Source organism: Condylura cristata, unplaced genomic scaffold, assembly GCF_000260355.1.
Source record: "Condylura cristata isolate star-nosed mole 26May11 unplaced genomic scaffold, ConCri1.0 scaffold00021, whole genome shotgun sequence".
NCBI lineage: Eukaryota > Metazoa > Chordata > Mammalia > Eulipotyphla > Talpidae > Condylura > Condylura cristata.
In genome coordinates, this window is record NW_004567122.1 from 2802905 (window position 1) to 2829523 (window position 26619).

General features: G+C 40.5%; 1 protein-coding gene and 1 long non-coding RNA gene across 2 annotated transcripts in view; one reads left to right on the forward strand and one right to left on the reverse strand.

Annotated features, from left to right (window-relative positions):
* The window catches only part of SGMS2 (sphingomyelin synthase 2), a 119754-nt gene that overhangs the window by 9977 nt on the left and 83158 nt on the right, over positions 1 to 26619 (forward strand). The window lies entirely within an intron of this gene.
* On the reverse strand, positions 3457 to 17226 carry LOC105853927. Its single transcript, XR_001145674.1, has 3 exons — positions 17100 to 17226; positions 10125 to 10171; positions 3457 to 3825 (listed from the first exon to the last, which is right to left on the reverse strand). It is a non-coding gene; the product is annotated as an uncharacterized LOC105853927 (long non-coding RNA).

Below are 26619 nucleotides of genomic sequence, written 5' to 3' on the forward strand. Positions count from 1 at the left end.
AAAATGAACAAAGAGGCTCTCCCTGGTTGCGCAGCTGGTTAGAGCACAAACTGTGAAACTTGCCACAGCTGTTTCAGCGCAAGTTTGATACCAGCCAGGGAGGTGACCCACAGGGTGCAGCAGACCTCTCCTGTCCCGCCTGCTGCTCCTCTCAGCAGTGTGCTTCATCAGTCTACCTTTTTGGCTCCCCACTCTTCCTCCTGAATCCTCTCACCACCCCTTTGCCTCTGGCCTGTACCCCAGTTCTGTATGCATAAATAAATAAATCTTTTTTTTGAAATGAACAAAGAATACAGACAGTAAACTAGACTGAAAAATCACTAGCACTGAAAAAAGGGTAAAAATTCTCTTGCTAAAAGCAATGTTGTTTTTTCCTGTCCCTTATAGTGAACGTAGGAATAGCTTGAGATCAAATCACAGCTCAAGAATGCCGATGATCTTGGTCAAATTTTTAGCTCTCTTTTATAGTTACCTAATGTGTACAATGGAGTTAATCTGCCAAATGACAGTTAAATGTGGTAATATAAGTAAAGTTCTTAATATAGTACCTGGTTGAAATGATAATACTTTGGGTACACTAGTCATATACAGTACTAAAAATGTTTAAAAAGAAAACCTAGCACATAGGTGATTAATGTTTGCAGCAGTTATGTTTGGCAATTTGTAAATATTAGCTAGTATAACTATTATAAAGTTACCTACAGGTGGTCGTGAGTATTTCTAGAAATAAACATTATATATATTTTTTTTATTAAAAAGTTTATTTTTACATCATTTTTCACATTTTTTTTTTCATCTCAATTGTAATCCCCACGGGTTTCCCATCACCAAATCACCCCTGTGCCACCACCATAGTCCCGTGCATTTCCCTCCCTTCCCCCCCGCCCCCGTTTTTGATCCCATTCCCCACTCCACCCCCACAGAATGTCTCTGGTCCATGGTTGTTCATTATTTTTGTTATTTTCTCGCCTGGTCCATTATACTCCTGCTATGAGTGAAACCATCCGGTATTTTTCTTTCTCTTTCTGGCTTATCTCACTAAGCATGATCTTTTCCAGCTCCATCCAAGTTGCTGCAAAGGACATGTGTTTCTCTTTTTTGGTTGTTGAGTAATATTCCATTGTATATATGTACCACATCTTTCTAATCCAGTCATCTACTTTTGGGCATTTGGGCTGCTTCCATGTTTTTCCAATTGTAAATAAAGCAGCAATAAACATGGGGGTACAAGTATCTTTTTCAATCAGTGTTTTTGTGTTTTTTGGGTAGATACCTAGGAGTGGGATTGCTGGGTCATAGGGAAGCTCCATGTTTAGCAGTTTGAGGAACCTCCAAACAGTTTTCCATAGTGGTTGTACTAGTTTGCATTCCCACCAGCAATGCAGGAGAGTTCCTTTTTCTCCACATCCTCGCCAACATTTGTTGTTGCTAGTTGTTTGAAGATGTGCCATTCTCACTGGGGTGAGGTGGTATCTCATTGTGGTTTTAATTTGCATCTCCCTTATTACGAGTGATGTTGAACATTTTTTCATATGCCTGTTGGCCATCTGCATTTCCTCTTTGGAGAAGTGTCTTTTTAGCTCTACTGCCCATTTTTTGATGGGGTTGTTTACTTCATTTTTGTTGAGTTTCATCAGTTCTCTGTATATTTTTGTGATCAGTCCTTTATCGCTACTTTTGTGTGAGAAAATGTTTTCCCAATTAGTGATCTTTCTGTTTGTTTTTAGTAATGTCTCTTTTGCTGTACAGAAGCTCTTTAACTTGATATAGTCCCATCTATTTATCTTTGCCTTCACTATTGTGGCGTTGGGTGCTCTGTCATTAAAGATGTCGCTAAAGTGTATGTCGTGAAGTGTTTGACCCATCTTTGCTTCTAGGTATTTTATGGTTTCCGTTCTTATGTCTAGGTCTTTAATCCACTTCGAGTTGATTTTTGTGACTGGAGTGAGGCAATGATCTAGTTTCATTTTTTTGCATGTAGCTACCCAGTTTTCCCAGCACCAATTGCTGAACAAATTTTCTTTGTTCCATTGTATCTTCTTTGCTCCTTTGTCAAAAATTAGGTGTCCATAAACTCGTGGGTTTATATCTGGGTTTTCTATTCGAATCCACTGGTCTGTATGTCTATTCTTATTCCAGTACCATGCAGTTTATAAACATTATATTTTTTAAACTACGATGAAATTAAACAGTTAAAGTAAAGAGGAGCAGGCCAGATAAAACCCACTGGAATAACATTATCTGGAAATATGATATTTTAATTAAAATACAATTAATCAATAAGCAGGTTAAATATATAGAGGAATAAATTCAAATATAATCAATAATCATCATAAGCATAAATGAACCAAATTACCAATTAAATGATTGACAGCAATTATATTTTAAAATCCAGGTTAAGACCCTGTAGAAGAGAAGGACATACAAAAGTTGAAAGTAAAAGTCGGTCCTTCCTTGGTGGTGCAACGGGTTCAAGCAAAGCAAAACTGGCGGAGTCTGCTCCAGTGCAAGTTCGATCCCCCGCCCTGGAGCTGACCCACATGGCGCAGTAGACCTCTCCTGTCTGTCCTGCTGCTTCCCTCAGCAGTGAGCTTCGTTGATCTGCCTGTTCTCTCCCCACTCTGTCTCTGGCAAGTCCTCTTACCACTCTGTACCTCTGGCCTGTACCCTGCCACTATATGCATAAATAAATAAATCTTAAAAAAGAAAGTAAAAGTAAGTGAAAAAAAAAAATACTTGGCAGAGACCAACCAGAACACAGCTTGCTGGCATATTAGCATTGATTCAGCTTTTGTCTCCAAAATACAAACAAACAAAACTCAAAACATTATTAAGAAAGACTAAATCTATCAAGAAGCCATGTATTATTTTTTCTTTTTTGCATCTGATAAGGGAGGCTTAAAGATAAAAAACAGTGAGTGAGAATTTTATTAAAAAAAAAACTGAACAAATCTACCATATAATGGAAAATTTCGTTATCCATTCACTCATTTCATACAGTAAATATTTCTGAGTGCATGCTAGGAGGTCTTATCATCAGTAATATAGCTGTGAATGAAACAAATTTTCTCAACCTTTTAAAGCTTATGTTTTAACTGAAGGAGAAAGAAAAATGTACAAATAAATGCAGAAAAAACCCTGTGAAAATACGTCATGAATTATGAGATTATAAAATGAACTCCTAGCAGGGAGAGATGAAGGAGGATAAAGTTCTTATCTTTTGAGGATGGTGAAGAGAGAGGGGATAAGGTGAAATGGAGAGCCTGAAAAATAGCACAAGGCCCTCCTTGCTGCAGGAAACTGGCCAAGCTGCCTCCTTGCAAGTTCCATCCCTGCCCCTGAGGTGACCCACAGGGCGCAGCAGACCCTTCCTCTTTTGCCTGCTGCTCCCTTCAGCAGTGTGTTTCAGTGCATCTGCCTGTTCCGCTCCCCACTCTGTCTCTGTGAATCCTCTCACTGCCCTGCACCTCTGGCCAGTACTCTAGTTCTGAGTGCATAAATAGATAAAACAATCTAAAAGAAAAAGGGAAGGTCAGTTTGCAGCCTGAAGATGACTGATGTGTCTGCTTGTTCAGTCATCTCCCAACCCAATATCCCCAAACAGGGCCGACAGAACTGGCACCAGCTAGCCAGGGGCTTCCTGGAATGGGTGATGCTTTCCTGAGGACCAGTGGTGTACAGACCCTGTATGCGCCCCATCAGGATGTCATCCAGAGTGGACAGTCACCAATAGATGGCGCCAGACTGTCATGGGGACCAGCAAGGGTGGCCAGGGAAGTGCAGTCCAGGACTGGGCAGAAGGCATAGTCATTCACTCGTCTGACACTGAAAGACAAGAAAAATAAATCAAAGACAAATGTTTGTAAAGAAGACACAGGAATCCATAAGTTCATAAAGCAAATGATAACCTATAATTTAAGAAAAACTGGAAAAGTAACTTACTGATAATACTAAGGTCTCAGCATACAATCAATATGAAAAGTCAGTTGAATTTTCGGAAACCTAACAAATACTCAGTAAATACTTTTTAATCACAGAAAACAATTTAAAAACATATTCCACTTAAATGACTCATAAATAAGATATCTAAATTTAAATCTAGCAAGAGATAAGGCCTTGTAGAAAACAAATACAAGGCATGATTAAAAGGCACTCAAAGGACCTCAGCAAATGGAGAAATATGCTGTGTTCATGGGAAGGAAGGCTCAACCTTTCGTAATTTGTGAATTCCCTCCCAGTTGACCTAAGAGCTAATGTAATGGCAATCAAAATACTAACAGGCTTACTGAAACAGGGCCGCTGACTCTGCTACATATGTAGGAGAACAAGACCATCAAGGCACTTCCCAGAAAAGAAAGGAACCAGGCACGAAACTAATAATGAAGCCACAATAATTAAGATAGTGCTTTTTTTTTTTTAGAAGGAGTAACTTTTTTTTTTTAAGGTTTTATTTATTTTTGCACACTGAACTGGGATGCAGGCCAGAGGTGCAGAGGCAGTGAGAGGATTTGCCAGAGACAGAGTAGAGGGCAGAACAGGCAGATTGACTGAAGTACACTGTTGAGGGGAGCAGTGGGCAGGTCAGGAGAAGTCTGCTGTACCGTGTGGGTCAGCTCCAGGGCTGGGGATTGAACTGGTAAACTGAAGCAACTGAGGGTCATCAGTGCTGTGCTTTAACCGCTTGCGCACCGAGGAGGGCTCAAGATAGTGCTCTTTTGACACAGGAAGAGCCAAATGATTAAAAGAACAAAAGGGAAAGCCCAGCAAGATGCAAGAACTTGTGGCACTTGATAACTGAGGGAGGAAGCAGAGCTGAGCAGGGAGAGAAAGCCTGCTGAAATTAAATAAATAGGTGAGTTTCTCCTGGTAAGTTGTGAGAAATAGGGAAGAAGTAGTTCCCCTTAGAGTCCAGTATCTCGTTCAAGGTGAGAGAGAGGTGGGGCATCAGTGTTTGGCAGCCTGCATGGTCATAGCTGACTCACACAGAACTGTCCCTGCCCAGAAAGTGTTTAGATTTTAAGAACAGGATAGTAGCAAGGTCTCCAGGTATCTCTCCACAGTTTATTAATTGGGGAGGGGGAGGGCTCTTTTTAAAAAAGATTTATTTAGGCCCTCCCTGGTGGCGCAGCAGGTTAGAGCACAGCACTAAGAAGCTTATGCCACTTCCTCATGAGTTCGATTCCCACCTGCCCCAGAGGAGATCCACATGGTGAGGCAGACCTCTCCTGACCCACCCACTGCTCCCCTCGGCAGTGTACTTCGTTGATCTGCTTGTCCTGCTCCCCACTCTGTCTCTAGTGAATCTTCTCACCTTCCACATCTCTGGCCTGTACCCCAGTTCTAGATGAATAAAAAAAAGATTTTATTTATGTATTCATATAGAACTGGCACACAGACTAGAGGTGCAGGGGTGGTAAAGGATTCACCAGAGACAGTGGAGAGCAGAACAGGCAGACTGATGAAGTATACCGCTGAGGGGAGCAGCGGGCAGGTCAGGAGCATCCTGTGGATTACCTCCTGGGCTGGGGACCGAACTTGTACTAAAGTGGCCATGGCCAGGTTGCAGTGCTGAGCCCTAACCCGTTATGCCACCAGGGAGGGCCCTTCTTTTTTTTTTTAAGTGCTTTTAAAGTGGATAAATCTGAAAGACAAGTTACCTTAATGGATTCATTAAGTGGATAGCCTCCCAAGTGGAGAAAACTGGTATTAGACACTCCCCCATCGTTGCATTGAAAAGCAACACAACTGCACATATATAACATTCCTGCCAAAATCCCATAATCAAAATCTAATTGGGAAGTAACTTGCCTTGAAGAAAATTGTGAAGAAAACCCACATTGAAGGATATTCTACATAGTTGGATATTCTACAAAGTAATTGTTCTGAACTGTTAAAAAATGTCAAGGTCGGGTCCTCCATGGTGGCACACGGGGTTAAAGCGCAGCACTAAGAAGCTAAAGCCACTTCAGCATGAGTTTGATCCCCACCCCAGAGGTGACCCACACAGTGCGGCAGACCTCTCCTGACCCGCCCACTGCTACCCTCAGCAGTGTGCTTCATCAATCTGCCTGTTCTCCCCACTCTGTCTCTGGTGAATATCTCACCAGTCCTGCACCTCTGAGGGTATCCTAGTTCTGTATGCATAAATAAATAAATCTTTAAAAAAAAAAAGGTCAAGGTCAAGAAACAAAGGTAGATCAAGGAGGTATTCCAGATTTAAGGAGACTGGCCAGCCAACTGAATATCTGTGATCCTGGATTAGATCCTGGGGAAGGGAAGGGGCAGGCAGAGGCGTGGAATAGGGTAGCCATAACAGATACTTTATTAGGGCAACTGGTGAAATTAGAAAATGAACTGTAGATAGCAGCATTTCAGCATTAACAGGTTCTGATTCTGACATCTGAATCACCTTGTTTTGAGAAGGCACACACCTGAGTACTAAGAGGAAGTAGACACAGGTAGACGCAACGGTCCTGATTATGTCTGGTCCCCATTAGAAGATGGGATCGTGGACCTGTGTGTCATTTACTCTTAGCAATAATATATGTATGTATGTGTGCTTGTGTGTATATATATAACTTTAGCAATTATATATATACACACACACATATGTATAGATAATATATTTTGTCCTTATGACATTATAATTTAAAAGATAATAAAAGGAAAATAGACAAAAGAGAATAAGGCATGAAGCAGGTGTGATCTGATGCTCCATGTATGATTGAGCCTTTATGTCTCTTTTCCTCTCTTAGGTTGTTTCCTTGTTTAAAAAAACAAGATCCATTGTGAAGTGCTTGGCAATAAGTGTGCATGAAGTAGTAGCTGCTATTTCTTTCTGTGAGGGAGCAGCAATAAGGGATGGCTTGATAAAAGTCATAGGGGCATAGAATAGTCTTTATGGTCAATGTTATGAAGGTTATTTACAGAGTAAAACTGAGCTAATGTTGGACATCATGGAAGATTTCTAGAGTCAGTGAATTTTGTGCATTTTTCCAACCTGCCATCCATAGTCTGGATATAAGACTGGGGGAAAAAAACTGATAATTATGTTGGGAAGTCTAAAAGATGTTTGGAGAACAAGTGAAGGTTGCTGAGAGTGAGACTGTTAAAGCTGGTTAAGGAATCATGCCTAATCAATAAGTGTTCTCTTTTCCAGATGTTTTGTTACTGGAAACAAACAAAAAAAACTGTTTTCTTTTTGTTTAGAAACAATTTCTGCAAATACCAGAGTATCGAATTTCTTCAGAAACAATTTCTGCAAACACTAGACTATCAAATATAGTATGGGAAAACAATGATCAACATTCAAAATTTACATACATATTAAATACATATCAAAATTTTTTCAGAAACAATTTATGCCAATAATATAATATGACAAGACAATGATCAACAGTCTCAATTTATATACATATCAAAAAGTGCTTTCTTTTTTACATGTTTTAGAAAAACAAGGTTAACAGTTGTGTTTATGTGCAAGGTTTATCTTTTTCCAAGTGACAATGCTTCCTTCCTAGTTTTACTTTAGTATGTATACCAAATTAGACAAATTGATCTGAATGCTTTTCCCAGGGGGAAAAAGAGAAATTTTGTGGAGTGTCACAGGAGCTCTACTGAGGTTCCACAAAACTTCCTTCAATGAACTAAATGACAAACTAGCAAATTTCAATTCAATTTGGAATTCTGGGAAGCTTTGTCACAAATATGAAGAAGAAAAAAAATAACAGCAAAGACAATCCCAATTGTGTGAAAGCTCTGGCTCAGTTCAGTAAGACAATTGTTGACATTCAAACCATAGCCATGTAGTTTTCCTATTTTCTTATTTTATAACTAGAGACTCTTTTTTTCTCCCAAAACCTTAGTTATGTCAAACTTCAATTTGCCTGACATTATGAACCTCAAATAAGAGAAAAATACACACATATATATATACATATATATATACAAACATACATACCAATATCTGTTTTGTCATTTTTTTAAAAAAAAATTAGTTACCATAAAGATTACAATTTCATTTGTTTGTTTACAATAGCAATAGGCGTCATCCAAACCAATTTAGAACACCTTGAGGCCAAGACAATTAAACATAAGTAGAAGGCATACAGACATTCAGCATATAGACACAGACGGTATTCTTAGTTATGCCATGTGGAATCATATTTAACTGCAGTTTTACTAATATAGGCCAAAAATGATTTTAAAAACAAACAAAAAGAAATAGGAGAAAAAAAATTACAAAAAAAATATCAAGAACAAGACTGAAGGCCTTATTTCCCTAAGGGGAAATGAGGAGACCAAATTTTCTCTGGACTTGACCTACATGCTAACAAGGTCGATAGTAGATCACTTGACAAATGAAAATAGGTGCTGATCTTGGTTTGTTTTCATTCATGACAGAGGGACTTAACCACATCAGTCAAAACAGGGTTTCAGTTTTAGACCTTCTCAATCATGATCTTTTCAGAATTCTTACAGGTTCACAAGTAGGCAGAGGTTTCTGTGAATCCTAAAAGTCATGTAGAGTCAACAATTTTAGATTTTGACTCTTTTTTGCCCACTCTTATAGAAATTAGAGTGCAAAGATGCATAATCAGGTAGCTTTAGCTTTAGCTCACAGTTTTAGTGTAGAAAGCATGGGACAGGTTCAACAAAGGGTTATACAGAGTTTCTCAAATTTAAGAGCTATTGGCATTTTAAATAGGATCATTTCTTGTCGTGAGGGAGTATCTTAAACTCTACCTGACAGATGCCAGCACCCAGCCTCCCTCTACTGGTTACAACCACAATAAAGCCTCAGAGGTTGTGAAATGTCCCTAGGTGGGAACTGATAGAATGCAACAGTGTGCGGCCACCGGAAAGAATGGGCTAGCTCTATAAATACTGATAGAAATTATTTCCAAAATAAAATAGTAAGTGGAAAGTAAAAGATAAAAAACTGTGTAGTTTGCAAATACCGTAGTGATTGCAAGAGCCTGCATGTTAGAAGTCAATGTACTTGGAATTGAACCCCAGCTCTTGCTGTGTGACCTCATAAAATTACGAAACTCCTCTATTCCTCTAGTTATTTATTTCTAAGAGATACTAGCACAGGGTTAAGTACATATCATAGAATTAGTGTGAGGACTAAGTATTTAACATTTATGCAAAATGCTTAGAAAATTGTCTGGTATAAATGTTGTCATTTGTGATCATCATCACCATCATTTGTGAAAACAGAGTATCCACAAACTGGAAAAATGAAGAAAAATGGTAACACCGTTTTCCTAGGGGCCATAATATGACTGAGAGTTGGGGAAAATATACTTTATATTGGATGTTCTTTGGAGACTTGCATTTTTCTACTATGATCTATTAAACTATTTTTTATAATTTAGTTTTAAAAGACTTTTTAAGCATATGTTATACTCCTAGCTTACATTTTTTAATAACATAAATTGTAAGTTCAGAGTAGCTGTTTTTCTTCTGCTGCTGCTACAAAATAGTCAAAATCTGTTTATAACGTCATAATTGTGCCTATTTTTTTTTTTATTCCTGAGAGTAGAAAACAGAGAGCTTCATTCATTTCCATTCACTTTAGGAAAATAACAATTTTATCTGACCTTATTGGCTAAGCATCTTATTTTATAGTTAATTTGATGTTCACAGGATAGAAGAACAAAGTGACAGATAGGTCAAAATAATGTGTAATTTTCCAGTGTGACTTTATGTTGACATTTGCTGTCAGCATGTTTTATCATCACAAATGTCTGCTAAAATCCCTCTAAGAGTGGTGAGCCAGTGGAATTAAATTCAACAAGTAATTGGCTGCAATCTGTTAGAGCATGTAGTTCTCACAGCGACACAAATGCATTTATTTGAAAATGTTTACAACTAAAAGCCCACTCCAGCGAAATATGAGCATTAATGAATTATTAAAAGGGAAAGAAGGGAAAATGTGGGTTTCCAGTCCAGCATGTAAGGAACTTAGAACTCACCACTCTGTCTGCACAAGGAAGAAGCTGAGAAAACTAAACAATCAGCAATTCCTTTAGATTCTTCAAAGAAGTAAAGTCACAGAGCTAACTGCTATGCTAAAAACTAGAAAGAGGGACAAGCAGATATTGAAAATCACAACTTACCAGAATAAAATTCTCCATGGGAACCAGGGCTGGAATGACATAATTATCTATGTAAAGAAATATGAAAGAATCATATTTAATGACTAATTAAATATGAAAAAAGAAACCATTCTGGAATGAATAAGTGATTACAGCAAGCTTGCAGGATATGAACTTAATATACAAAATTGCTCCTCTGTATACCAATAATGAACAAGTGGAGTTTGAAATTAAAAACACATTACAACTTTCATTTGTACTCCCCAAGATAAAATTCATAGAAGTCTAACAAAATATGTATGAGATCTATATGAGAAAAACTATAAAATCTCATGAAAGACAGTGAAGAGCTAAACAAATGCAAGGACAATCCACTTATTGAGGAATAAATGGAAGACATTGTCAAAGCATCACTTCTTCCCAACTTCATCTACAGATTCAGTGCAGTCCTGATCCAGCAAGTTATGTTATGGATATCAACAAGTTGATGTAAACATTTATGTGGAGAGACAGAACATCCAGGATAATAAACTCAATATGGAAGAACAAAGTCAAAGGCAATAATAATCACAACAGCATTGTGTGGGTGAAAGAAGAGGCAAGTGAGTCAGTAGAATAGAGACCAGAAATAGATCTACATAAATAAAATCAACTGACCTTTGATCATAGAACAAACTGGAACAATTGGTTTTCCATTCATGCAAAAGAATGGATGTAGATAAAGACCTTATACCCTTTCTTAAAATATATTAAAATGGATCATAGACCTAAATGTAAAATGTAAAACTAAAACTTCTATGAGATCACAGGGAGGAAGCCTAACTGACTTTAGGTATAGAGATGACTTCTTAGATATTGCACAATCCATGAAAGAAATAATTGATCATTTGGATTTTACTAAAATTAAAAATATGTACTCTATTAAAGGTAATGTCAAGAAAATGAGGAGGTAAGACACAGGCTGGAAAAAAAATATTTGCAAAAATCACATCTAATGAAGACTTGTTATCGAAAATATACAAAAGACCCCTCTCTTTTTCCCTCTAGAATTATTTGGCACATTTACATGTAGAAAATATTAGGAACCACTGGGTACTCTTTCTTTCTCTCTGTAATGGAAGCATCTGAACTATTAACATTTGGATAAGGATACAGTTGTAGATAGCACAGCAATTTCCAAACTGAGAGATTCCCTTCTTTGCCTCGTTTGCCCCAGAAATTGCTAGTTGTGCAATATTAACCCCCTTCTCCTCAGGGAACACTCTACTGATGCCTCGACATGACATTCATCTTCACTATACATAGACCCTTTGCCAACCTTGCTTGAAAATCCATTCATGTGTAAGCTTTATTTGATCAATCCAATTGGCAGCCCAAACTCCTTCTAGTCCTGCAGTCAAATTTTGGAGCATGACCCAAACCTTAGTAAAACAACCCATGCATAATAACCTAATAATCAAGATGAAAAGCTTACTCTAAGTTAGGTCAAAATTACATTTATATATAACATGTAAATGTATGCAAAATATGTGTATATATATATATATATATATATACACACATATGTATATATATAATATATGTTGCCATGTCTTCCAACTCAGAAAATGAAATTGTCATTAAGGAGGGTGAATTAGATCTGTCTTGCTCATGTCCCCTCAACTAACAAGATATTAAGCTCACAGCAGGAACTCAGTATATGTTTCATGGAATGAGGAACCCCAGGGAAGGAAAGAGAAGTGAAGAAGGGGTGGGAGAGGAGGAATAAAGAAGAGAAAAGAGATGAGTAAAACTGAAACTTTAGAGTCAGAAGTACAAAGGCAGGAATATCGCATGGTTTCATTTTGGGGAGTAGGGCTCTCCTATTCAGCTCACAGGTAATGGGATTGTACTTGGGCTAAAATTGCTTAATACTTTTTATATCAATCACACAGTTTGAATACATTACAAACATGCTTTCTAGTTAACTTTCAAAATTTTTAAAGTGTTTAGTTCATACACAGACATTAAGCATCTGGGAAAACCTCAAATGAAGCATAAATTCATATATGCATGCCAATTCAAAATTTAGCATTTAGACTTGTCCGTGGGTAGGTATTGACCAAACAATTAGTTGGTTTAATTTATTAACTTAATAATTGTGTAATCTTAACAGGAAATAAGATGGTTATTACTCTATTTTAAATATAAACATACCTCTTTGGAACTGACTACTTACCAGATAGTGCAATTATAGTATACATACATGGTCATAAACAAGAACAGAATTAATGTAGTAAAATGTAAAAGTAAATCCAGAGTCAGTAATTGTCCTGCTAATTTAATTAAATCCAATGAGCCAGAATTTGGAAAGTCTAAATGATCTGCTTTCCCTTAGAAAAAGTCCCAATTTTCTTCTTCACTTTGTACCTGGTAAACTTAGTACAAAGGTAGTTGTTTATAATTTAAAGTGACCTATTTTACATGTTCTTTCAACAATACTAATTCCTTTAGAGAACTACTACGCAGAAGCTGTGCTCAACTCATAGATCTTTTTTCATTGAAGAAACACTTTCTTGTTTTTTTCTTTTATGGGATGGTTCCTTTTTAAAACCATTCCAGTTATCCACGTACTTATCTTTCACATAGGATCATAATTTGTGTGGTTGTTTCATGGACTCTGGAAAGGATGCAGTATTTGACTACAAGAGAACACCAAAGGACCTTTAATTCTGGAATTTCTTACCCTATGGTCATAAAAACAGGTTAGGATTATGGAAGGAAAAAGATTACAAGGCAGTGTCTATAATCTTAGGCAAAACTATACCCTAAACTAGCTATAAAAATAAGTCTTTAAAAGCATCACACTCAGAACTATGATTTTAAACCCCTTAATTTAACAATGCCTTTGAAGGCAAAAACTTCTTGAACTTTAAATAGCTTTTAACTTTTAGCTCTACTCTCTCATTGAGTTTTCCAAGTCCCAGAGTCACAATTTGTGACTTACAAATAGTATTTGTAAGAGCAGCCCCACTAAATATGCCTGACTGGGTCCTTGCTAGTAAGCGTGGGCACTTGGTCTAGAAGTAAACTCCATATTAGAGGCCAGAAAGCAAGGCATGATGAACCCAGTGGGCAGAGCAAAGGCTGAGGACCAGAGATCTGCTCCCGCAAGATCTTTACCTTTCTCATGTTGAATTTGTAAACATACTAAATAATGTGGAAAGAAGATTGCAAAGGAACTACTTCTTTCTTTTTTTAAGAATGATGTGACATATACTTACTCAGAATCTCATAAGAAGGATAGGTTAATTAATGTTATTGTATTGATTGCAAAAGGAGAAAGTACAAGCTGGTAAACTTTAAAATACATTTCAAAACAAACAAACAAACAAACAAACAGATACTACCTGTGTGAGAGACTCTTAGGCCCAGCACACTAAGAATCATCTGGAAAACTTAAGTAAAATATAATTCCTGGGCCCTCTCCCCTGAGATTCTGATTTAACTGTACCGCTGCAGGGTTTGAGCTTGGTGATTTTAAAGTTACCAAGATGCTTTAATGGACAGTCAGGATTGATAACAGAATGGGGAGAAGAACAGAGAGAGATGAAGTACACTTCTGAGGGGAGCAGCGGACGACACAGGAGAGGTCTGCTGCACCATGTGGGTCACCTCCCTGACAAGGTCTCAAACTTGTGCTGAGGCTAGCTGTGCAGTGCTGTGCTTTAACCTGTTGTGCTACCAGGGAGTGCTTGTTTGGGCAGATTTTTTTTTTTTTTTAAGATTTATTTATTTGTACATACAGAACTGGGATACAGGCCAGAGACTCAGGGGCAGTGAGAGACTTCACCAGAGATAGAGTGGGGAGCAGAACAGGCAGATCAACGAAGTACACTGCTGAGGGGAACAGTGGGCGGGTCAGGAGAGGTCTGCCACGCCATGTGGTCTCCTCCGGGGCAGGCGGGAATCGAACTCATGGGGAAGTGGCTTTAGCTTCTCAATGCAGTGCTTTAACCCGCTGCGCCACCAGGGAGGGCCTGTTTGGGCAGATTTTTAATCGAAGGAACTGGTTGCTGTAGCAAAAACCTTTGCCAAGGCTCAGCACAGTACCAGGGACTTGTTATACTCTGAGGATACAAAAATACTTGAAATTAAAGACTTCATAACTTGTAGTTTCATAAAAAAAAAAAGTAATAAAAAAAAAAAAACTTCCCATATGTTTCCTGAAACTTACTGATTTGGGAAATACACTGTAATTTCAAAAATGATCATAAGTGGTAATAACAATGAAAATATTTACTCATTGGAACTGAGGTTTCATGGCTTGGGGATTTAGGTCAACACTGGAATCATGAGATCAAAGTGGACAGCTAAAAACCTCTTTTTCAGAGTTATACACAATCAGTGTTAATGAAAAGCATCAGAGGAACAATGTCCACCCTTAGCCTGAAAAAAGCCAAGAGAAATTTCAGAGCCATAGAAGATGGCAGTCACAAACTCTGAAAAACAAAATGCAGACAAAACACCTCAGATTCGTGCTGCATGAGCGTCAGGGAGGGGCCAGCAGCCAAGAGAGAAGTTGAGGTGTGAGATGATTTTGAACAATTAGAAATAAGAAAGTTGAAAAACTCCCCAACTTACTCAGACAGAAATTAAATGTGATTTTATTCTTCTTGATTTGTTAAAATAAAAATGCACTCCAGAATTAAGGGGCATTTTCAGTAGATGAATTAAAAACCTTAAAATTTGAATTCCCAGTTGAATGGATTTGCTCCACCAAGGGGATCTTTCACAAAACCGAGAGCTGGATCTTGAAAAAGCATAGACAGTATCTTGGATTCTATTTAAAGACCCAAATTATAAATATTTGCAAATTGCTAGCATTACAGACAGCAGTAATGTAGATTGGTCTAATTAGAACTAACAATTAAGTTTCACAAGGTAAATCCAGAGAGAGGCTATTACCTAGTAAATAATGTTGGTAAAATATATAAAGGTAATACATATAAAATGAATCTCTATTTAATAGTCCGTATGTAAAATGTGTTTCTTTTTGAGGACCCTGTAGCATTTAATTTTAGTTCCCTATACTTGATTTCTTTACAAGGCGATTTTAATTACGAATTACCTGAAGGAAGAATTCTTGATCTCTTTAGAATAGTCCACTGTTCCCATAGATGTGACTTTACTGCCATCACCCCTACTAGTCATTTGCTGTTCATAGTGATGAGACAATTTTTGGGCACTGTTACATACCAGGTCTTTAATGTGCACTAAGCACTTTTAAAATATATTATCTCATTTAATCCTCACAATGAACCTATTTATTGCTATTTTAAGAATGAGAAAACTGAGGCTAAGTAAGATTTAAAAATTTGTCTGAGGTCCTAGAATTGGGAAGAGACAGACGCAAAGCCAAAATTCTTTATTTCTTTTACTCCAAGGTCAGTAATACATATTCACTGTAACAGACGTCTGAAATGTAGAAAAGCCAAAAAAGAACGAAAAGGCTGAACTCTGAACTGTTGAAGAATTTTCTTTTTTTTTTTTTTAAAGATTTATTCATGTATACATACATAACTGGGATGCAGAACAGAGGTATGGTGGGGGGGTGGTGAGAGGGTTTACCAGAGACAGAGTGGGGAGCAGAACAAGTAGATCTACTGAAAAACACTGCTGAGGGGAGCAGCAGGGATACAGGAGAGGTCTGCTGCACCATGTGGGTCAGCTCCCTAGCTGGGGGTCAGAGCATGAGCTACAGTGGCTGCAAATAGCTAAGACTTAACCCTTTGTGCCACCAGGGAGGCCCTGAAGAATTTTCGTTGCATTTTCCTCCAGTCTTTTCGCCCTGCCTTTTGCACAGGCACTGGTAGTCTTAAGCACCAACGTCTGGTCCCCCTTTGCCTCCACCTCTGTGATTGAAGTCTGCCTAGTGGAAGCTTCCCCATCATTCATGCCCCCTACACCTTCCTGCACAAGGACGGCCACGCCGTGCGCAGGGCAACCCCCCAGCCTTGTACTCCCCCCTGTTCAGAACTGGCCTCCCCAAAATGTGCCATTTAGGTGTGTGGATTATTTTGAGGTGAATTAAGGCCATACAGGTTCATGGTCAACATTCACCATTACCTTAATTACATAACGAATTTAAATAGGAGCTCTTACCCAGAAATTAATCTAAAAATAGCCTTTTTATCAAAGAAAGCTGTGTTTATGGCAGGGCAAACATTTAACTAAGGGGCATGTGGTCTTCATCATAGGAGCCCCCTCCTCATTATGTGAATCTTCTCCTCTCTTCTGGAAGCTCCATGTCCCTACCTGGAAGTTCAGGATATTTAACTTCATTTTGCCTCATTGTCTTTGGAATCCACATCTGTATGGTTCCCCACATGCATGTAGGTAAATTTGTTTTTTCCCACTAATCTTTGTGATGTTAATTTGATTATTTGACCAGCCCAAGAACCCAGGCAGGTGGTAAGGCAGGGGAATATCCTCTCTCTCCTGCCACTCTTCCTTATCAGAAAAATGGCAAAAAAATGAAGAAAAACCCAAATGACCAGACAGACTGAGGCCCTCTTCAGAACACACACACGTCACATAATGAATCATTGGCGATGGTGTCTTAGCTCTTAAAGAGTGGAGATCAAAGTTGTCCCACCCCAGGTCTCTGGGGAATGGGTAGAGAGCAAAACAGAATCTTTAAAGTTCAACAACAGTCTAACCAAGTATGCCTTGTTCACTAACAAAGCACGTACAGCTTGGAAATGTCTCACTAGTAACTTTATTTTTGAGTCACTGTTGTTGAAAACACATTTCAGAAAGCATAGGCCCCTCTAAGTTCTTTGAAGAGCATTTTGCAAATAGCTCTAAGAATGTAACATACACTAACTCTTTAATCAGCAGTTTCATTCCCAGAGATTTATTCTGCAGACCTAGTCAAACAAGTACACAAAAATGCATGTACGAGGATATTGGTAGAGCAATTTTTATAAATGAAAAGATTTAGGCTCCACTTACCTGTCCATCAGCTGTAGGTGCGGGGCACAGAAGAGGCGGTCGCCACCAAGAACTTCGTTCAGTGCTGTCCGGCCTGCCCTGCAGTAGCGGTTTCAGTCCAAAGCTCTGGCATGGGTCCATTGCTGCCTCGGACGTATCACTGAGGGATCATAAAATTAGTTTGGTTTGTGCTGGCACAGCAGGAACAGCTAAGTGGAGGGCCAGCTGAGCTCTGTCATCATTGTTTCGTTGAAGTGTTCCAAAAGCACCATAAAATTAATCTACCTTTCATTTCTTTTTTCCACTGGAACTCTTATAGATGTGATTCTCTTTCCCCAGTGTTGCAAAATACTGTGTTACAATATTCTGTGTTCACCTTACAATTTCTCTTGCAATTACTGTGGTGGCTGGGCATTCAAATCAGATTTTCAGACCCTAGAGCTACTTCGGGGGCCTTCCAGAATTTCCAGAGTGTCTAGGAATTATAGAAACGTGGAGAAAAGAGTCACTTTCCCCAAGGGAAGATCCATGGCAGGGATTATAACGTGCTCTATCATGAAGGTCAGACATTTCAGAATGTGAGCAAAATAACTCTTTTTCAAAGTAATTGAGCATTAACTATTCCAGATCTTTGAATGGGGATTCCAGACAGACCTGTGTGTGTCCTAGACATTGTTACCTTCTTTCACAAATGGGACAACACTCTGTGAAGACAAGAAGGATCAGCTCAGAAATCAATGTCTGGACTGTATATTTACTTTAAATAAATATCATTTCATTACTTTCCTATAGTGACTGGCATGTATCTACCATAAGAATCATGCTAAAAATCATAACAAAATATCCAATTTTACATTATGGCATGAACTATACTCAAATTGAACTCCTAGGATTTGAAAACAATTGATTTAAAAGTCTCTCAAATCTTACACCCATTGTAATTTCCATATCACACCATTTTGATAGGGAAAAGGAAATTCCACTATAACCAAATCCATTGGCTTTTATCACAAATTCTGAATGAGGGAAAGTGTGACACTTAAGGTTGGAAGAGATCTTCAGGGTTGATCTGGTTGGTGCAGCCCATGCTCTGTATCACCCCTGCTACTCTGTGAGTGTACATCTGCTGAGGACAGGCTGTATGCCAAGCTCAGAGTAGCTGGTTTCTAGACTGTTCTGAATATAGCTTCAAAAGGAGTCACTCCCCACCTCCCAGAGCAGCCCACTCCTCCTTGACTAGCAGCTCACTAGTCTCACCCAAGCTGACAGCAACATGTCTTGTGAACTGTTCTCACCACACTGCCACTGGCCTCCCTACTGTGAAACACACACCCTGCTTTTAATTTCCTATTGCTTGAACTACTTGGAGCATTGAGCATAAGTGGTCACACCAGTTTTGGAACTTCTAGTCTAATTTCCTTCCAAATTAGATCAGAGCCCCTAGTTAAAAGTTGCTACTGAGCCCTCCCTGGTAGTGCTACAGGTTAAAGCACAGCAGTGCAAAACTAGCTGTGGGTTCAGCATGTGGCAGGGAGCTGACCCACATGGCACAGCAGACCTCCCCTGTCTTGCCCAATGCTCCCCTCATTAGTGTACTTTGTCAGTCCACCTGTTCTGCTCCCCACTCTGTCTCTGGTCAATCCTCTCACAACCACATACCTCTGGACTGTACCCCCAGTTCTGTATACATAAGTAAATAAATATTTACAATTAAAAAAAAGTTGCTATAATCATCACTGTTTTACCTACAGTTCACTTATGAGTATTTTGTCAATCAGTGCTTGGGAGTGTGGGCCACAGGGCCAGGCTAGCTGCCTGGGTTCCGGCCCAGGTCCAACATGCGCTAGCTGTCAACCTAGGGTAGCACTTCATTTCCTGCTCTCCAATGAGAGGGTTAATAATTGGTTCCTGCCTCATAGCTTGCCGTTTGAGTACTAAATGAGTTAAATATATATATTATATGAGTATGCATGTTATATATAAATATACATATATAATGTATAAGTATTTTACATTCCATATAAACATATAGTATATATAAGTATATAAATATTATAAGTATTTATATTTTATACTTTATATAACTATATAATTTTATAAACTATAATATTTATAATGTTATAAAACAAGGTAACTGGCACATTGTAAACACTATGTGTTTGTCAGTTAAATAGGTTGATTAAAAACTGTGGACTCCACAAGATGATAATTCCCATGAGGAGAAGATGAGACCATGTCTTCTCTGCTGGCCACTCTATGTCCACTGCCCTGTTCATCAAAGTGTTTATTGAATGAATGAAGGAACAGGTGTACAGGTGAAAGAGGAGTCAAATGATGTGAGATTGTCCTTTCACCTTATAGAGCAGGAGGGTACCCTCCCAAGGGTCTTCCCACATCTGGCCCAAATTCTAGAAAAGTCCCCTGGGTGCTCACTTCCTCCTTGACAGCACTCAGCTAAGGCCCCTCATCATCTTCTCCTGACATTCTTCTTTCTGGTGACAGAAGCTGAGCTTTGCCTAATGCTTTGGCCCCTGGGGTCTTGGCAATCTGAAGCGACCTCACGCTCCATTGTAGTGAGCAGGCTTCCCTCTGAGCCTTCCACTAAGGCGGATGACAGTGGGGTGTGTTCAAGCTGACGCTGGTGCCCTGGTCTTCCTGCTCACGGCACGCGATGCCATTTAGCATCTAGAAATCCACAGTTCTTGGGTGAAGGTGAAGGGATTAGACAACCCAGTACTCTGAGTACTTCCCACTGTCTATGGCTGTGAGTTGGGGTCTGTCCTTTTCGCCCGCGGAAGGCGCGGCACCTGTGTGAGGTGTGCCGAAGGGCATTTGATAAAGCCATTTTGCATCAGCAGCTTGCCTGCTTTGCGTTGTTGTTGCTGTGCTCCTGGCATCTTTTAAAGGGAGCACTTTATTCCATTTAGATCCTGCAAACTCTGGTCCTTGCCAGAAATTATGTGGGCAAGGAAAGATCTCAGGGCTGTAAAATCAGCAGTGTTAGAAAATGATGGCAAAGAGCTCCCATAGTCTCCTGGCTAAGAAACAAAAAGGTCTGAAAGGAAATGGCAACTGCAAGTAGACTCTGGCAAAGTCTGTCTCGTCACGTGGGCCTCAGCCATTCGGCTGTGAACGTGTCCCCGTCAACACCTAGGAGGAACAAAGGAACGTTCCAGCACAACACATTTGTAAACATCAAAATGGGTGTGTCTCTGTGTTCATCTCTGTGGGGCAGAACTGTGAGGACAGCTTAGGAGGAGCCAGGCCTCCCAGCACTTCGAAGCCAACGATTTGGTCCAGCAGAACCACAGAATGACCTCCGGTCAAAAGTCACAAAAAGGGTTCTTTAAATTAATCATTGCTCACCAACACAAGCTCCCTGCTGGGTGGTTACCTTGAAATGACGTGTGTGTGTGTTTTAATCTTCAAAACGTTCAAACGCTTACACACACACACACACACACACACACGCACACACGCACCACATTTCCAAGTTAGCATCTGAGAATGTTTTTTAATGTTACTTTTGCTATTGTTGTTAAAGATTTAGCTGGTGCTGCTGTTTGCTGTTTACCTGGCACCACAATTTTAAATTTTGTACCAAAGGGACTCAACACTTCAGCGTACTAAAAATAATGAGATCTTTTTTTCTCTGACTTAACAGTCCCACAGGGCAAAAAAGGGGGCTGCTCTGCCCCATATCCTGATTAAGGGACCCACGTTCTCGCCACCTTTCTAACTTACTTCCCTGGCTTTCAGCTCCTCATGCGTCCCTGGCACACATCGGCTCTTTCCCACCCAGTTATGGGGACTAGCTCTCACTGTCAGCCCTGACTCTCATGCTTAACTTACAGACTTACAGACTCAGGCCTTGAGCTGTTTTTTCTTTGCTTTCGTCTTCTTCTTCTTTTTTTTTTTTTTGTATTTGTACGTCACTATCCCTAGATAATCTCATCCAGTCTGGCGGTGTTAAATAACATCCATATTGATGAATTACAGATAAGACTCTCTGCATCCCGCTTCTGCCCTGCAGATCTGAACTTTCACTGGCCATGTAACACCTCAGTGGATTCAAATAGCCATTACCTAATTTTCCAAGATCCTCAAGGCAGAAATCTTGGTGTCACCCTTGACTTTTTTTTAAATCTCCCTCACACCCCATACCTAGCCCTCAGCAAACACTCTTGGCTTGCTGCCTTGTCTAATTGGCCTCATTTAATTTTCTATAATGGCCTGATATCTAGTCAGCATTTCAGATCTCCCTGCCCTGCTTTATTTTTCTCCATAGCATCAGCTTGGGGGAAGGAGGGATGTGCTCTTTTATCCAGTGATACAGCCCCAGTTTTTAGAATGTGGTCTTCTGGGAGTGAACTCGCAGTCAGTCTTACTTGCCAGAGAGATTCTGTCATCGAGGCTGTTTTCCTGTGCTTGTATGCCAGAGTGGGTCCCAGAACACAATAAGTGTTTTAGTGTCTGCCTGGGAATGGCACCCACCACTTCCTCTGACGCCATTATTGGGCCTTCTACTCAGGCCACACCTTACTGCTCAGGGGTTGGAAATGGCACTCCTTGCTGGTAGGTCATGAGCCCTCCTATAGCTCTATGATCTAGCAGGGCGAACAGACACGGGGAGAAGCAGGGGTCTCCACCTTACCTGTAACTTGCATAATTTATTTTATCTAGAGTGACAGTGAACCACAGCACTCTGGGGTCCCACAAGTAAATCACAGGCTGCATGTGGACAGCTCAACTGTGCACAGACCTGAGGGTATTTTATAAACTATTGATCCCACTGGTTCCATAAAGCAAGGCTCTGCCATCCCACGTAATCCCAAATGCCTTAGACAGAAACTGGCCAGAGCATGTCACCTGTTATCTTCAGATTTTAATTGTTTTATTGCTTAGCACATCCTGCAAACGTTTTACAGAATATATTGAGAACTAGGGGGAAAAGGAAGTGTGAGTGACGACGTCTGAAATGAATCATGAAAGAAACTTGTCACTTTGTTTACTTTTCTTATCTCCTCAGTTACTGCAACTCTTGAAATAACAGAACTGTGGACCACGTTTCCTCCTTCTAGGAGGTTCTAGCAATCTATGGCATGATCACCGCAGAATGAGGCAGTCTACATGTTCAGTGTGTGGAGAGACAATGATCCGAGCACAGCTTTTTGCCAGAAACATGATTCCAGGTACTGACATTAATCTGTAGACTAGAAATGACATATTAGCGCTTTACCTAAAGGTAAAAAATGTTAAGTCCTCATAGGTCTTGTCACTTACTTAACTGAAGCTAATCCCCACAGTTAGCAGATTGCATTTATGTTCTCATGCGTCAGGATATAAACACAACAACAAAAATGGATTTGTTCATGAGGACTAGCCTTCAGCAGATGAAATGTATAAGGTACCTGAAAATAACCATGCTTCAGATCAAGAGGGTTTATTACCATTTCTTTGCCAACATCTGTGATATTTTAGGCAGCCAGCCTGCATCTCTGCCAGGAAAGCCAAAGAAACAATTTCAAGTGACCTTCCTTCCAGTGTCTCTGCGTCTGCCCCGGATGTGCAGGCAAAGGGGGGAACACCGTGGGGTGATGGGTCCGCTCAGGGTGCATGTGGGTGAACATTTCAATAGCTGTGACTCCAGAATCACCCAGCATCTGACCCCTCTTAATAACTAACAGAATTTGGGGTTTTATCTAACTTAGATTTTATTCACATATGTGAAAGATTAACACATCAGCTATGCAGTTAATGTCTAATTACTTGGGTAGAAGTGTCTCTATCATAACTAGATTCAGAAATTCTCAGGTATTGATGAAGTCCTATGCCTCAAGGCTTTCAGCGTGTACTTGTTTTCTGTTTTGTTTTATTTTATTTTTATGAAACTTTGTAATTCTTCACATCAGTGTTCATTTGTGTGCTGTTTGTTTGCTTCCCCCCTCAGTTGTGATCTCCCCCACCAGAGCCCCTGGGGGCCTCCGCTTTGGCCCTCGTCCCTCCCTCCTCCCTGCAGTGTGCCTCGGGTCAGCGTGGGTTGTGTTCTGTTTTATTTTAGTACTTTACTTGTGATTATTTTCTTTTTTTCCAGTTTTGTTGAAAAAATGTACTTGTTTCTATTAATTTATGTTTAACTAAGTGGCGGTGAGGTAACATTTGTTTCCGACACTCTGTATGACTTAGAGGGCTAGGGGCTAGGTTCGCCCCTCTCCCAATGTGTCCTCACACCACCCTGCTGCACAAGGACAGGGAACCTTCCACCACAGTCCGTTGGGTTCTCTCCACCTTTGCGTCCTACCTGTGCCCTCTAGTAGCTTTATTCCAGTCAGAGATTTAGGGTTTGGGTGTGGCTCAGTTTTGTTTCGTTATACTTCACATATGAGTGAAATCATCCAATATTTGTCTTTTTCCTGATGTAACTTGTTTAGCATAATCCTCTACTTGTTTTTATTTTTAAGAACTTCACAACTTGGTGTTGGGAGACTATAAGGATCATTGATATAAAATGAGATTCTCTAGAAAACACTAGAGAAATTACATAGTGTTTTCCACTGTGATACAAATGTGCTGGCTATAACACCAACACAAATTTTAAAATCAGAAGCAATCTCTCTACAGTTCTGTGTGAAATCCTGGCCAGTATGATCAACCCCTTTCTTCTCTATTGACACTTTTTGATGCACTAATCCTTGAAACAACCCTTTGCGGGATCATTCCTTAAAATGTTTGTATATCATCACCTCAAAGAGCCTTAAGTTTCTTAATGTTGAACAATTGAAAAGGGGACAAAGCATCTGTAGCCATTTGAGTTCTGAGAGATAATTGGAATTTTACCTTCATGCCTTTTCGCCTCTGCGGAGCACTCACTTTCCTCGTTCTCCTGAAGAACCAGGCGGACTTTTCTGGCGGGACACCGTGGGAGTCAGAGTCAGCCCTGGCAGTTATCGCGTATTTATGGCATGCTGAGTCTATGCTTCAGCGTTTTACCTCGACCTACTGGCTCTACCCAGTCTCCCAGATCCAAAACTAGCTAAGTGCTCAGATGGCCTGGCTGTGCTCTCTAGGAAACCACCCTCACAGTCGTGGCGCGAACATCACTGTTCCAAATTCACATCTGGGGGCCCAGCCCCCATTTGCCAATGGCTTTAGAATCTTTTTTCTCGTTGGTCATGACTTCCAGTTGTCAAGAAGGCAATCGCTTTCCTGTTTTTCTTAAGATGAGGCAAACAAGACAGAGAAAGTTATTTTTCTGTGAACTAAGGTCCATAATGGGGCAAGGATTATTTCAGTCTTACTGACCCAGGCCTGGAGGCTCTTGGTCATCGATTGGCTCATCATGTGCAGTGTTCATAGGTCTGGTGTGTTCCAAGCATATTTTGTCTCCTCAATCTCTTGAAACAATTAGTCCATTGCCTCTTCAGTTCTATCCGATTCACTCTGAGGTGTACTGTGGTCTTTAATATTTACTTTGTGTAGCCAAGATATATTACTTTTTGATCTAATACATCTGTAAACAACAGGTCATATAATCCATCTGTAGTCTATGAATAATGCTTTAAGGCAACAACTTCCTTTTCTTTTTCTTTTTTTTTTTTTGTTAAAGAAAGAGCTATCTGTTGGCTTAACCTGAAGTGGAAACATAACCTGAAACAACAGCACTTTCCTGTAGCAATCCATAAGGCTTTCCCTGGTTCTTTCGAGTTACACGTTTCTACACATAACTATATGTATGTTTGACACTCACCAAATTCAAAAGAACAAGAAAAATCACATCCTGGGTAAAATGCAGAACATGTTGAATTACATACTTATTTCTTAGGTATGTGTTCCTTGGAGTTACTGTTAAGGTCTCAAAACCTAAACCCACCACCAACACTCTTGGCAACATCAGAGACTTTGCAGCTTGGTACACTTTCACTTACTCTTTCCAAAGAGACAACAAGAACAAGTTTTCAAGCTATAGAGGCCTGCTTTTCTGCACTGAGGGACAGGAGAGAGTGGCCAGCAAGACAAGGCTCCTCTCAGGCAGGACGCTGAGCGAACCACTGCCGCAGGCCCTCGCTGTGGGGCCCTCTCTGCTCCCTGCCTCTACCTCTGGCCTTAGCAGCTGGGAAGCCAACCAGCATGAACACCATCCCGCAGATAGCACAGCGGCCCTTTCTCACAGCCTTGAACGAGCACCGTCCCAGCATGCACAGCGGGCACATGGGGTGCCACATGTGACCCCGCCTCGCTGGCACACCAAGGTCACACTCCACTCCCTGTTGAGAAGCATTGTTCCCCAGATCAGCTGGGGTGCACCCCACTTTGATCTCTCCACTGAGGCCACCCACAAACATACCCCACCCACTGGGTAAAATCTCAAACACTCACAAAGGCCTAAAACCCAGAATGGCAGGACCTGGGTAACCTGTGGCCATAGCCCGGACCCAGTATGACCACCCCTGCCTTTCTTCAGTTCCTCAAGAGCAGCTCTCCCCCCGCCAGAGCTGAGTAGTTCTTTTGGCGCAAGATACTTCTCATTTCCCACTAGCCACCTCCACACATCACACACATTCACACACACTGCTGACTTCATTCTCAGCTTAACATCATTCATCCAAAATATGGCCCTCCCTAGCCCCTAAACTAGGTTAGCGTATGCTGTAACGGTGCCTCAGCACACCCTGGACTTCTCTTTCATAGCATATAAAACTGTTTGAAAATATACATTTTTTTTGCGAATAAGTCTGAAAGATGTTTTTTCTTGTGGGGCTCAGGGAATGTCCACGCTGTATCCTGGCAACTGGCATGCAGCAAACACGCAGAAGGAAACCTGAGTTGGAAGAATGAACTGCACGTCCACACTGCATGCCAGGAGGAAAGGTCCTAGCACCTTGACCAACCCTTTTCCAAATTCCTGATCCTGCCCTAGGATGAAGGTTTAGAAAAGGGCCTTGATGTCACAGCACCAGCGCATGCCAGAGCCGCTGGGCCATCCTCCTGCCCAGCCTGGTGGAGAGGAGACCACATGTACAGGCGGCTGTCTAGGGGCAGTCAGAAGTGACATGCCATACTCTCCCCTGCAGGCACACTTGCCCACTCTCTCCCTCCTGCCTCATGCCAGGTTTGAAGATATGAACACTAGAAAGACTGTTCCAATGTCTTTAAATGTCTTCCAGTGTCTTACCCCCAAGGCCCCAAGCACAACTAGTAGCACCAACAAATAAATTATTGTTAGAATTTATGTCTTGGTGAGGAATGCTGTCTTTTGGCAGCCTCACATCAAACCACCACATTTGCAAGGAGTGAACTCCAAGGTGTCCACAGCTGATAAGGCCAAGTCCTGTGCTCGACCTGCAGAGCCCTCCAGGGAGAGGTACGGTGACAGGCTAGCTCCATCTCGTGCCCCACCAGGCACGTGCGGCCAATGCCTGTCCAGACCGATGGGCCGCAGGCCTGGGAATCAAACACTCGCAGCCCTAGCACGTGCACTCCTGAGATTTCTGTCCACTTGGTGACTGGAAGAGAAAACCCCTCCTATGAAGTCACAGCGTGG